This window comes from Ascaphus truei, chromosome 6 (genome assembly GCF_040206685.1).
Source record: "Ascaphus truei isolate aAscTru1 chromosome 6, aAscTru1.hap1, whole genome shotgun sequence".
In the NCBI taxonomy this organism is placed as follows: Eukaryota; Metazoa; Chordata; class Amphibia; order Anura; family Ascaphidae; genus Ascaphus; species Ascaphus truei.
This window is the reverse complement of record NC_134488.1, coordinates 65,521,102-65,534,804: the sequence shown is the minus strand read 5'-3', so window position 1 is coordinate 65,534,804 and position 13,703 is coordinate 65,521,102.

Here is a 13,703-nt window from a genome sequence, read left to right as displayed (position 1 = left end):
TATGGCATATGTAGGCACATCTAACTGCAATTACACCATGTATTGTGATCCTTTCAATAATACTGGACAATTACAACAGTTTTATACGAGCTCAAGAGATTTTATTCCTAGTCCAGAAAAGGCAGGTTCCGGTACAGTAAAAACAAGTGTAACTTTAGGAGAAGAAATGTGTGAAGTTAGGTGGAGCACGTGTGACAAATTCCTCAGATATAGCTAGGGTAAAGACTTTTATTGGGTTTGTGGCTCTAAAGCAGGGGTCTTTAAACTACGGCCCGTAGGCCACATCCGGCCCGCTACAAGATTTTATCCGCCAGCAGCAACTTGAAATATATATAAATAATAAAATGATTTCCCTTTGTTTTTTCTTTACCACACGGTACAGTTGACATGTCCAGTTCCTGTCCGCTCATTCCGATATGACACCTAGCTAGAGGGTTGTTGGCATGGCGACCCGCATTTTCAGTCACGTGCGCCGTATGCTTTAAGACCCTCAAACCATAATCCTTCAATGTTAACCTCGCCCCTTCCGTGTACTAGTGTTAGTGTGTAGGAGGCTTTAGCGATGACCCGATACCTGCTTCTTGTTACATCTCTGTGAGTAACCATCGTCTTTGCACAAATCCTAATCGTTTTCTTTTGTTATATAAGTTATTTTCCGTTGCGCTTTAGTTCACTGCAATAATTTATTGGGCTTGTAACAATTTAAATGTCACAATGTGTTCAAATTGTAATGCTAATCTTTTCTTTTTTCAGATATACCTTTCAGTTATGGAAGGAAAAAATAAAAGAAAGGTGGACAATGAGTGCCGAATGTTTAACGCTGAATGGGGCGTAAAGTACTTCTTTGTACAAGCAGGTGATAAAGCCTTGGGTGTCGTATGCAACGACACTGTTGCAGTTTTGAAGTTCAATATACGTCGGCACTATAAGACCAAACATGGATCAAGTTATTCCCAATTCACAGGAACACAGGGTTCGAAAAAAGTTGAATCTATGCAAAGCAGCTTGCTTTCCCAACAAGCTGTTTTTACAAGAAAAGAACTGAAAATGAAGCTTTAACCAGGGCCAGTTACAAAGTAGCTTATGTTTTGGCTAAAAGAGGAAAGCCATTCACCGACGTAGGTCTCATAAAAGAGGGTATGCTGGAAGCAGTGGGAGAGTTATGCCCAGAAAAAGCAAATCTGTTCAAAATCGTCAGTCGTGCGCCAAATACTGTTGCTCGTAGAATTGAAGATATAGGAAACAATATAGTTAATCAAAATGCAGAAAAAGTAAGAAGTTTTCAGTTGTATTCTCTCGCACTTGATGAATCGACTGATGTGTGTGACACATCACAACTCCTAGTATTCATCCGTGGCATCAACAGTGAATTTAATGTCACCCAAGAATTTACATCAGTGCATAGCATGCACTATACATCAACTGGAGAGGACATCTTCAAAGAATTGCAAAGAACCGTGTCAGAATATAACCTGGAGTGGAATAAACTGCAATGCGTGACAATTGATGGAGGAAATAACATGTTTAGCCTAAAGAAAGGTTTGGTTGGACAAATCACAAAAGCTTGTGAGGTTGGTGGATTCTCAAAGCCTATGTTTCTGCATTGCATTATCCATCGACAAGCATTGTGCGGAAAATATGTGGATATGTCTTGCGTCCTGAAACCTGTTGTTTCAACAGTAAATTTCATTCGATCTCACGGGTTTAATCATCGGCAGTTTCGTGATTTTCTGAAAGAAACCAATTTTGAGTTTGTTGACTTGCCTTATTATACAGCAGTTCGATGGCTTAGCTGTGGAAAGGTTCTATCGCGGTTCTGTCAGCTCAGAAAAGAACTTGATATGTTTCTCACAGAGAAGAATCGACCTCAACCACTTTTATCAAACACTGACTGGCTTTGGAAATTGGCATTTTTTGCAGATGTGACAGGCCATATGAATTAATTGAATCTGAAGTTGCAAGGTGAAACAAATTTGATTTGTGATCTATTCGCGCATGTCAAGGCCTTCAGGGCAAAACTGATGCTACTTGAAGGACAGGTGAAAGTTCATAACTTGGTTCATTTCCCATGTTGTGAAAAATTTCATGAAGAACGTGAAGCAGACTTTCCTTCTTCATTTGCAACAGAATTCATTACTGACTTGCTAAAACAGTTTCTGGAACGATTTTCTGATCTTGATGCAAAAATAAAAGATGAAATAAGGCTGTTTCACAATCCATTTGACTGCAATGTTGAAAACTCCCAAGTCAGTTTCAAATGGAAATTATTGATCTCCAATCAGATGACATGCTGAAAGACAAGTATAAAGAAGGAAATCTGATCCAATTTTATAAATCTCTGCAGCCTGAGCAGTTTCCAAATTTGAAGCGATTTGCTTGCGGATTTGTGTCAGTTTTTGGTACAACATACCTGTGTGAACAAACATTTTCAAGAATGAAGTATGTCAAGTCCAACTATCGAGCAAATTTATCTAATGAGCATTTGAAGTCCATTCTAATCATTGGCTCCACAAGCTTTAAACCTCAGTTCATCAATATTTTGACATTAAAAAAGCAGTTCCATCATTCCCATTGATCTTGTTGTGTAAAACTTCATGATTTGTTGGTTATGATTGAAATCCCCAATTTGAACCCCAAAGATTAGCTGGGCACAGGGGTGGCACAAGGGTGGCCTCTGCCTGCGTTCCGGAGAGGGGTTGCCGGCGTTCTGGAAGGCCTCCTGTGAGTCCCGACCCGCGGTGGAAGTCCCCACCTGGCTGACGCGCAAAATCGGAGGAGCATTCTGTAAGAGCGGGCCGGGAGGTAGGAGAGGCGGCGGGGCTAGGCTCCGGGTGTCCGGCGGAGTCCGGTCTAACTGCGGGGTTCGGGGATCCCCCCCCACGTTCGCTGTCTAAAGCGTGCCCGCGGCCCCGTGGGAGAGCCTGGGCAGCATCTCTCCGCTTGCCCCCCCCCCCCCCCGAGACGGAATCAATTAAATAAATAAAAAATAAATCAAGCTCCATACCCCATCAGGAGATCCTGGCAGGGGAGAGTACCCCCTGGATGAAGCAACTGCGAGTCACACCACGAGGCTGCAGAGGAGGAGGCGGCCATCTTAGAGGAGGCATCATCTCCCCTTAAAGGGGTATACGGCTGGCTATCCCAATCACCAAGAATTTGGCCCTGCTGCCTGCTGCCTCAAGGTGCTACAACCCTCTACCTCCCCAGCAATTGTACTGAGCCAAATAAATAAATAAATAACTATTCAGTGGCTCCAGAAACACCCCAAAAGGACTGCAACATTCTCACCCTTCCCCCCCCCTCAAATAAAAACAATAAAGAGGGGACTATCAGACTACAGGTGACGTCCCCCGAAGCAGGTGCAATGCTGCCAAAGAACAAGCGGACCCAAAACACGGTCACTAAGTTCTTTGCACCCGCGCACCGCCAGATGGAGCCGGCACCCAAGATGGCGTCGCGGACCCCGACCACGCCGGGACAAGTGCGGAGCAGATCCAATTTGAACTGCCTGAACACGGACTACACAAAGATTTCTTTGAGGCCCTATTTAATAAAATCAGAAGGGGGTTCCAGGAAGATTTGGCTTCAGCCATAGAAGGCCTCAGATCCGACGAAGATAACCTCACTGCACGCGCTGACACACTAGAAGCAAAGGTAGAGGAGGTCTGCAACACTCAATCAACAACAGAGGACGAGGTGAACAGGCTTGGTAACCTCGTGAACGAGCTAAGGGACGCCCACGACGACCAGGAAAATAGACAGAGGAGACAAAACATCCGCATCAGGAATGTGCCAGAAACAATCCTGCCGGACGCCATACAAGCTTACCTGAACAAGATTTTCCTGAAGCTGGTCCCGGATCTGCAGGAACACGAGCTACTGATGGACCGCGCCCATCATGCCCTGGGCCCCAAATCCCCAGACCCCAACCGCCGCAGATACATCATAGTCAAAATGCATACCTACACCGCAAAGGAGCGAATCATGGCGGCTAGCAGAGGGGTGGGCGACATCCAAATAGGAGAAGACACCCTGCAGATCTTTGCTGACCTGTCCGCCTTCACAATCAACAAACGCAAAGAGATGAAACCCTTAACTACTATACTGAGGGCTCAAGGCATCCGCTATAGATGGGGATTCCCCTTCAAACTGGTGGTCCCCAGAAGTGGACGCTTTCTAACCATTGTGGACCCAGAGGCTATCCAGGACTTCCTTAAGGCTCTCGGAATACCCTCTCCACAAACTCAACAGCCTCCCCCCAGAGCGGCCAACAAACCTACCTCCTCTGATACCCCCCGTGCTTCGGAACGGCTGGCGAGCCAGAAGCAACACTAGAGCCAACTAACCTCATCGCCCGCTATGGGCCGGGAGCGCCAGCTCCCCACCGAAACCTGCCTACAGCCCATACTGCTGCGACAGACCCGCCGAGGACCGACGAGGACTTAAGGAAGGAAGGCTGCCAGAGGAACCCCCCCTCTGAAGGGAGGCCAAGACCACCCATCTACCTGATGTTCCTGCTACCTCCAATCTCGGCAACTGGCGCCACAGCACCGCATCCCCAACGGAGAAAATCCGAGACAATCAGCGACAGATCCCCCAGCACAGTGCTGTCTAGAACTCAGCCAAGACCCCCCTCCACTAACCCTCATTCCCCCCCCACCACAACCCTTTCCTCCCCTCATTCCCCCCGCCCCCCAACCCCTCCCCCCCTCGACCCACCCCCTCCTGAATCCCTCCCCTCCCCCCCTACCTGCCCCTCCCGACCCCCCCCCCCCTTTCCTCCCACCACTTACCAGAGCCGAGGGAACCGGAGTCAGAGGGTGACGACCCCAACCAGGGGCCTCCGACTCCGGCGATCGTGGTACAGCCCCCCCGAGAGAAAACCCTGGCTACTGAAGAGGACTATGCAGACTATATCTCTAACCCAAGGGGGTTCAGCAACAATCAGGTTGGATCCATCTTTTCTCCGACCCCGATATGCCACCAACCTACTCCTACCCCCCCCCACCCCTCTGCCACCATCTCCCAGCCCCCCCCCCTCTCCGATCCCCTGTGCCCCCCCCCATCCCCCCCTCCCAGAGAGGCCCAGACCTGGGTCCCCATCGCCACGCCAGCTCCCATACAATCCAAAAGAAGAACTATATACCCCTGAAATTGCGAGCTAACCATTAGCCTCCCCCACACACCACCCCCCTCCCCCACACACCACCCCCCCCTCCCCCACACACCACCCCCCCTCCCCAACAAACCACCACCCCTCCCCCACCCCCCACCTACTATCCACCGCCCCGCCAAAGGGAGGCAAAGTCCAGGACAAATATCACGTGACAGGACGCACAGAGAGCTTATCAACATCATGTATGAAAATGCTTACATCTATGTAAAAATGTTGTGGTATAGATCCCTCCCATTCCCCCTCCCCCTTTTCCCCCTGTTCCCCCCCCCTTCCCCTCCTTTCCCCCCCCCTTCCCCTCCTTTCCCCCCCCCTTGCCCCCTTCTCCCCCCTCCTCCCCTCCCCAATCAACAGAAAGGGTAACGCAGCCTTCAAACCCTTCCCCCATCCCCTCCCTCCCCCCCAGGGCAGCCGAAGTGATGCGTAGGGAAATGTAAGGAAGGCATTAAAAAAAACAAATACGCAGCCACAAGGCAAGGCAACAAACCCTCTGCCCCTCTCCCCCCCCCTTCCCCTCCCCTCCACCCTCGACCCCCCTACCCCTCCCCTACAAATCAAATGAAAGAGTACTCTATGATAGTTGAATACACTACTAAAATGTGACAACGCAGTCAGAAAGCATAATCACCCCCCCCTCCCCCCCACCCCCCCACTCAAAGAGGCACAGGAATATGTCAACAATGAGTTCCATAGAAGGTATTTTGAGGATGTATACAACAATTGTGGGACTAGAAAGATGCTGAAATGTTTAGAGTAATAACCTGATTAGGCTATGTCTACAAAACAACAACTGTGGAAAGAAATGCTTTACATGTTTGCACACAGGTTTTTCTTCGTTTTTTCTCTCCCTTTCCCCTTCCCCCTACTCCCCGCGCTCTATATCCCTCTCCTCCCCAGTTAGTCCCATGCCCTTCAGCCTACAAGACCCAAAGGCCACACTGCGCCGCAAATTTAGACGGGAGGCAGCTTTCCCCTCATTTTACTAGGTCTTCATTAAACACGGTATGTTGAAAGACACGGAGGGTGTCGGACCATATACCTGGTTCTCTCTCCCATTCCAGGCTTGGTGTCCTGGAAGGATCTCCAGGGGTGTTTGACCCTGCCACCTTTCTCACGTCGTGAGAAAGGTTACTCTTTTTGGGCCTGACAAAGGCCCGTATGTTCTTTTCTTCCCCTATGTGTCCACCCTTCCCCTCCCTCCAATCCGATGCCCAGAGACAACCTATCCCTTCCCATCCACACCGACTAGGGACCTTTGTCCTATGCCTGAAGAACGAGCTCTTGTCATGGGAAATCAAGAGCATCAGAGCCTGGAGCTCTGGGAATACCCCCCATGGGACAATGTCTTCCATTAAATTAATCTCACTTAACGTCAAAGGACTCAATTCAGTAACAAAGAGGAAGCTAGTCCTTCAGGACCTAAAGAAATCAAAGGGAGACATTGTCCTCATCCAAGAGACTCACTTCAATTCCCCAACCCCACCCAACACATTCAAAAATGTATTCCCCAGGCATATTTTGCATCCTCGCCAAGTAAAAAAAGAGGAGTAGCCATCCTTATACGGAATGGCGTCCCTTTTGTTCTATCCAAGTCACTCCCAGACCCCGATGGTCGGTTCCTGATACTACAGGGCACCCTGTCTGGCACCCCAATCACACTTGTAAACGTCTACGCCCCCAATGACAACCAACTCCCTTTCTTAAGAACACTCCTCCAATCCCTAGAACAGCAATCTTTCTCATCTCTGATTATCGGAGGTGACTTTAACATGGTGGCCTCTCACGCACAAGACAAATCGAACCCCGCCCCCACCCTCCTCCCATCCTCTCCCACTCCATACACCATCCAATCTCAAAAGAAAGCTAAGAAATTTAGTGACATCATTGAGGAATACTCACTAGTGGATATATGGAGGGCTCAGCACCAGGGTCAGAGGGACTATACCTTCTTCTCCACCCCTCATCAGTCCTACTCGAGGATCGATTATTTTCTAGGTACTAGCAACATCTTCCAGGCGTCCTCCCAGTCAAACATAGGCCCAATCACCTGGTCCAACCATGCACCAATTGAACTTACCCTATCCATACCCTTTGTGAAAAACACCCAATACAAATGGAAATTAAATGATTCCATGTTAAACTGCCCTGACACTGAAATGGTACTCTGCCAAAAGCTATCAATGTTCTTTCAAATTAATGCAGGTTCAGTCTCCGCCCCAGCCATGCTCTGGGAAGCCCATAAAGCCTCCATCAGAGGAGACCTAATTTCAATCGCATCACACAAAAAGAAAATTAAACTTAAGCTCCAAAAAGAGATCTTAGACAAGATCACAAAGCTAGAACAGCAGCATAAAATTATGGCATATAAAAAAACACTTAAACAACTAAATCTAGCTAGATCTGCCCTCAAACAGACCCAACTCGAGGAAGTAGAGAAGGCACTAAAGTGGTCGAAGCAAAAATTCTTCGATAAAGGCAATAAAGCTGACAGGCTTCTAGCCTCAAAACTCAGGGGCACGAGAGTCAAATCTCAAATAGCCCGCATACAGACACGAAACGGACAGACCACATACATAGAAAAAGAGATAGCACAGGAATTTGCAGACTTTTACTCTGACCTTTACAACCTTCACCCCCCAACCCAGGACCCGTTTAGCCTTAATACTATCTCACTACTATATAGAGCAGTGTACTATCTAGAGCAGTGTAACCTGCCCACCCTATCCCAGGAAGAGGTAGAGAAGTTAAATAAAAATGTCTCCCAAGAGGAACTATCTGAAGCCATTAAATCACTCAAATTAGCCAAAACCCCGGGCCCAGACAGTTTCTCAAACTCCTATTATAAAATGTTCATGCCAATCCTCTCCCCATACCTATTAGATATGTACAACTCCTTCCTCCAAGGGGAACCAATCCCTGCTACGATTACAGTGGCAAATCTGGCTATAATCGACAAGGAGGGTAGAGACCCGCTCCTCTGCGGTAACTATAGGCCCATCTCCTTGTTAAATACCGATCTCAAAATCTACAGTAAGATCTTGGCAAACAGGCTAAATCGAATTCTCCCTAGACTCATACACATAGATCAAGTAGGTTTTGTGTCAGGAAGACAGGCCTCCGACAACACCCGCAAAATTGTGGATATAATAGACCACGTGCATCTCACCGGATCCAAAGCAATGATTCTGAGCCTCGACGCTGAAAAAGCGTTCGACAGAATCAAATGGTCTTTTTTAGACCAAACAATGCTGAGGTTCGGCTTCAGTGGCCCTTTCCAAGAGGGAGTGAGAGCCCTCTATCAAAACCCAACAGCGTATGTCAAACTATCAGGCGGCTTCTCGGATCCAATAAAAATCAGGAACGGGACCAGACAGGGCTGCCCGCTTTCCCCCTTGTTATTTGCCCTAACCATTGAACCTCTAGCGGACAAAATTAGAGCCGAAAAAAGTATCAAGGGGATCCAAATTGCGGACCGAGAGTACAAAATTTCCGTATTCGCGGACGATGTGATTCTGACCCTCGATGACCCCCTTTCCTCCCTTCCTAGCCTTCAAAGGCATCTGACTCAATTTGGGCAGGTCTCTGACTATAAGGTAAACATAGACAAATCGGAAGCCCTAAATATCTCCCTCCCACCCCAGACGTGGAAACTTATCCAAGCCCACTACAAATACAAGTGGAGCTCCACCTATATAAAATATCTGGGGGTCAAAATTTCAAACTCGTATAACTCCCTTTATCAACACAATTACCCCCCCCCCCCCTATTTGACCAGATTAAAAAAGACTTGGAAACGTGGAAAAAACACCAAATTTCTTGGTTCGGAAGAATAGTGTCCGTAAAAATGAACATCCTCCCAAGGTTACTATATTACTTCCAAACCCTCCCCATCGTAGTGCCACGCCCGGCTCTAAAGAACATCTAGTCACTAATACTCCAATTCATTTGGAACGATAAGAGACCTAGGGTCCCAAGGTCAGTGATGCTCTCCTCAAGAGCAAGAGGAGGCATGGGGGTCCCCGACTTAGTCAGATATTACCTCGCAGCACAATTGAAGCAGGCTGTAGTTTGGAATTGCGACCCAGCCTCTGCCTGTTGGCTCGCAATAGAGTCACATTACGCACAGCCTCACTCCATCCACGTGGCACTCTGGACCACAGGAGGGAGAGGGAGTGGGCCAAAGAGGTTCGGCCTCGGAGCAATGAGATGCATGTGGGACGCATGGCTCAAAAGCAAATGGAAGTATGGTCTGCTAGCTTCCCCCTCCCAGCTCACCCCACTCTTTGGGAACCCCAAATTCCCGCCAGGGTGTTCCACAAGACAATTTGACCAATTCCAGGGTCACAATATTAGGATGGTTGCCGATCTACTGCAGAAGGGAGAGATCCTAACTTTTCAGGCATTAAAGAACAAATTCCAGAACCAAGACCTTCATCTATTTAAATATCTACAACTTAGGCACTTCCTACACTCACTGTCTCCAACCTCCAAATTCCCCCCGTTGACTGGGTTTGAAACCCTATGTCTCAAAGACATGAACCATTCCGATTCCTGAAGAAGCCACAGCGAAACGCGTAGAATCGATCAGCTGTGGGAGGTGACTGAGCTGGGGAGAACACTGGAGATAGGTGCTGGCACGGAGACGGACACACAAGGCAGCTTCATCCGCCCTGACCTGAGACGTCACAGGACGTGACGCGGGTACACGTGACGCATGCGGAAGTGCTCCGCCGCTCCTGGAGATACCGGCACTCTCCAACTACAGCTGTCCTCTCCCTCGAACGCATACCATATTTAAAATGTGAGTGCATCATGCATATATTTGTTTATTGCTGCTAATACATTTTTAGACCGTACTGTACTATTGTGCGTTCTCTCTTTTCTTTTATACTTCCTTGGGAGAAAAATCGTACCATTAACAAGCTTCCTGATACTCTATCAAGACACCACTCTGAGGGGGCATCCATTAAAGGGCTCCTATCAGAGAGAGAAGGGTCTCTGATACGTTTATTATTGACATTGTCATTTGTGAGTACAACCATTGCAGAGTCTATATATATTCTTAGACCACTTTTGTTATACCATCTGCACTATCATATATATTTTTTCTTTCATGTTCATGAGTCACACAGCGCTCCGCTCAATTGGAAACCTACACAAGATATACCAGAGAGGCCTGATATCACAGATATACAAAAGCACAGAACCGACATCAGACCCTCCGGAACACCGCTATATGAAAAATGGTCGGACGAACTAGGTCTCCCAATAGACATGGAAGACTGGGAGGATATTTGGGGAGCAAGCCCCTAAAACCTCAATTTGTACGACAATAAAAGAAAACATCTATAAAATTATATTCCAGTGGTACCTGACCCCGGCTAGGCTGAGCCAGATCTACCCCGGCACACCGGACCTGTGCTGGAGGGGATGTGGTCAAAAGGGAGACATGGCCCACATTTGGTGGTCATGTCCGGAGATCCAGAAGTTCTGGACCAAGATCCAGACACTCATCTACGAGATCACTCGAATCCCCCTCCCCCTGGACCCTCTGACCATGGTGCTGAGCAAACCCATTGACGACCTCCCCACACCAATGTCCCGGCTGATCAGGGCCATGCTGACAGCGGCCAGATGCTCTATAGCGGCAGCCTGGAAACAGATTAAGGCCCCCTCGAGGACCACAGTAGTGAGAAGGGTTAATGAAGTCATGACTATGGAGAAGCTTACGGCCATGCTCCAAAAGAAAATGCCCCAGTTCTGGAACACATGGGACCCCTGGATCGAGAGATAAACCCCCAAAAATTCAAAGCACCTAGGTCTAGCAGCCACCCCCAAACAATTGGAGAGCTACACGGGGACACCTCTGGGCAAGCCCACATACCCCCCTCCCCCTCTTTAATGTTTGTCTCCTCCCCCCCCCCCCTCTTCCCCTTACTCTTTTTCCTACTGAAAACTGTTATTGGTCCTTCTCTGAAAGTAATGAGCAGAAATGTTGTGGGCCCACGACACTACTGTATGTAAAATTATCTATGACTGTGACCAATAAAAAAATTGTTACAAAAAAAATATGTATGCCCTGCTGCTTTTCATTGTGTGTCCGAATCTGTTGTTTGCCAAGCAGTCAGGAAAAATTAAACTGGTATCTTTTTGTTTTGGAATTATCTCTGATGTTTATTATGGACATGTGTAGAAAGGTGCAGACTGAATTTGTTGTTGTTCGACCTTTACTGATGGCTTCAAATTTATTTTGAATTTCTTTGATTTGATTACAGAATTTCTTTTTTTGAGGCGTGTTTATTTTCCTTCCTGTGTGCCACAAAATTGGGCAAGTTCTCATTTCAGGTAAACATTTGTAAAATGTCAGTAAATAAAATTAACAACAAAATGAATAGTCTGCTTTTCTCATCTGCAGTTAAGTAAATGATTCTTTCATCAGAGCATTTGTTAAGGTTTGACATTTTTGTTCATTGTATATCATTCCCCAGTGTGAGCATGGCATCCTTTCTTTGTAATTGTCACATTTCTCTTTTGTTCTGAATCATATCATGCTGATTACCCCAAAATAAATCCAAATAAAACTTATTCATTCATTTATAAAACTGATTTTTTTTTCTTTGGCCTGCGAAAATGTGTAGAATATTCGATGTGACCCTCGTACTGAAAATGTTGGAGACCACTGCTCTAAAGCATTCATAAGTTTACCCAATGATTGGTAGGGTCCTTGTTATCTGCGTTGCTGGTACCTTCCTTCAGAATAACTAAAGAAACTCCTTCAAGTTATGTTCATCATTCTTGGCAGTTGTTAGGACACAAAGATGGATTATCTTTTAAGATGATAATCACTGATTTTCATGCAGTTGACAATCTTTTAATATCTGCCACTGGGGTATATGATAATTGGGGAAGAATACGAGTACTTACTAGATTAGTGGAGGAATTGGCTAATGATATAGAAGATGCCTTGGGAGGAATCACTACTGAAATGTTGGCTATTATATCTATGACCTTACAAAATAGGATGGCGCTAGATTATTTATTGGCTGCCCAAGGGGGCATTTGTGCTATGGTGGGAGAAGAATGTTGCACAATACAGCTAATATTACCCATGATATACTAGGGATAAAAAAATATAGTGTCAAAGTTAGAAGACTCTTTGAAAGTAACATCTAGCTAGGACTTGGGACTAGGCACTTGGTTTGGGTCGCTGGAAGCGAAACTGGTGCAAGGACTGATTATATGTGTATGTGTCGTCATATTCATTGTTATCTCTTGCGTTAAAGGATTGATCACCAAGCTGACCGCTCAAGTCATTCCCTCCATGCACCTCCAAAAAGATATATATGTAGAACACACAGAAACCCCCCTAATTCAACAATACTCTCCTGATGTGATTCAACGACAAATAAATGCCTGTCAGGAGAGGGACAAACAATTGCAAATGGATATTGAGTGGATGAGACTCCAAGAGTGAGGTACCGGACCAAGGGTTACATCAAGAAAATACCCTCTACTAAGGATGGATACCGTGCTTTCCAAAAATAAAGTTATACATTTCTCACAGAAGATTTTGAAAAGTATAAGAGAAGGGACTGTTAATCTAATACTGTTGAAATTAAAATACTGTTGAAATGGATGATATATTAATTAAATGGACTGGCGGGGTCTCTGGAGATGAAATTATTAGCAGTATTCAGAATCCATTTTGTCTGTCTTGTCATGTCTGTCTTATTGTGTCTCATGCTGTGTTCCTGAATTCATTCCTGTGAGAAAGAATGTGGTGTTGCGAGTGAGTTTGGTCGCAGTAGACACTCAAGGCCAGGGCTTATGGCTCAACGCCCAGAAGTAGAGGGACAATAACAAATTCTTCAGTTATACAAAATAATAGATAAAATGTATTGTAACATAACTTGTTGTTATATTAAGATGTTTTAACCCAGTTCTAACTTATTTAGTGGCCTTTAAGATGATAGGCTTAGACTAGGGAAGTTATTATATTCTGCCTAGCAACCTATGTTAGACAATGAAAATGATATGTGTATATAAAGCCTGCTTGTGACCTCCCTGGCAGGCAGTCTATGATTTTACGTTCGCTTATGATCATATTCTGTGCTGTAAGGCAATAAACTACTCATTATCCAAGAACCCGGGGTTGCTCTTATCTATGTGCATTTGCAAACAACGACACTACTATTTGTTTTATTGGAATCTTCAGTTTAAAAAAAAAAAAAAAAACTCTCTCTGGCTTCTGGATCAATGTTTCCTTTTCTATATAGTTTTTTGTAATAGTCTATAAATACTGGGCTCATGTTATCTGGGTCTGTTGTGACCAATTACCCAGGTTCCGTTATCTGGGTACTGGGTTTTAAATTATTGAAAATGTTCATGAGGTTTCCTAGGAGACTATCATATTGCCATGTTTAAATAAAAATTGTGCATCTTTTATTGATTTCTTTTTTAATTCCTTCTTATCTAACCAAAGTTCACAAGCTACTTTTTTTGCCAATAACTCTGTTGGTTTTGGTAATTC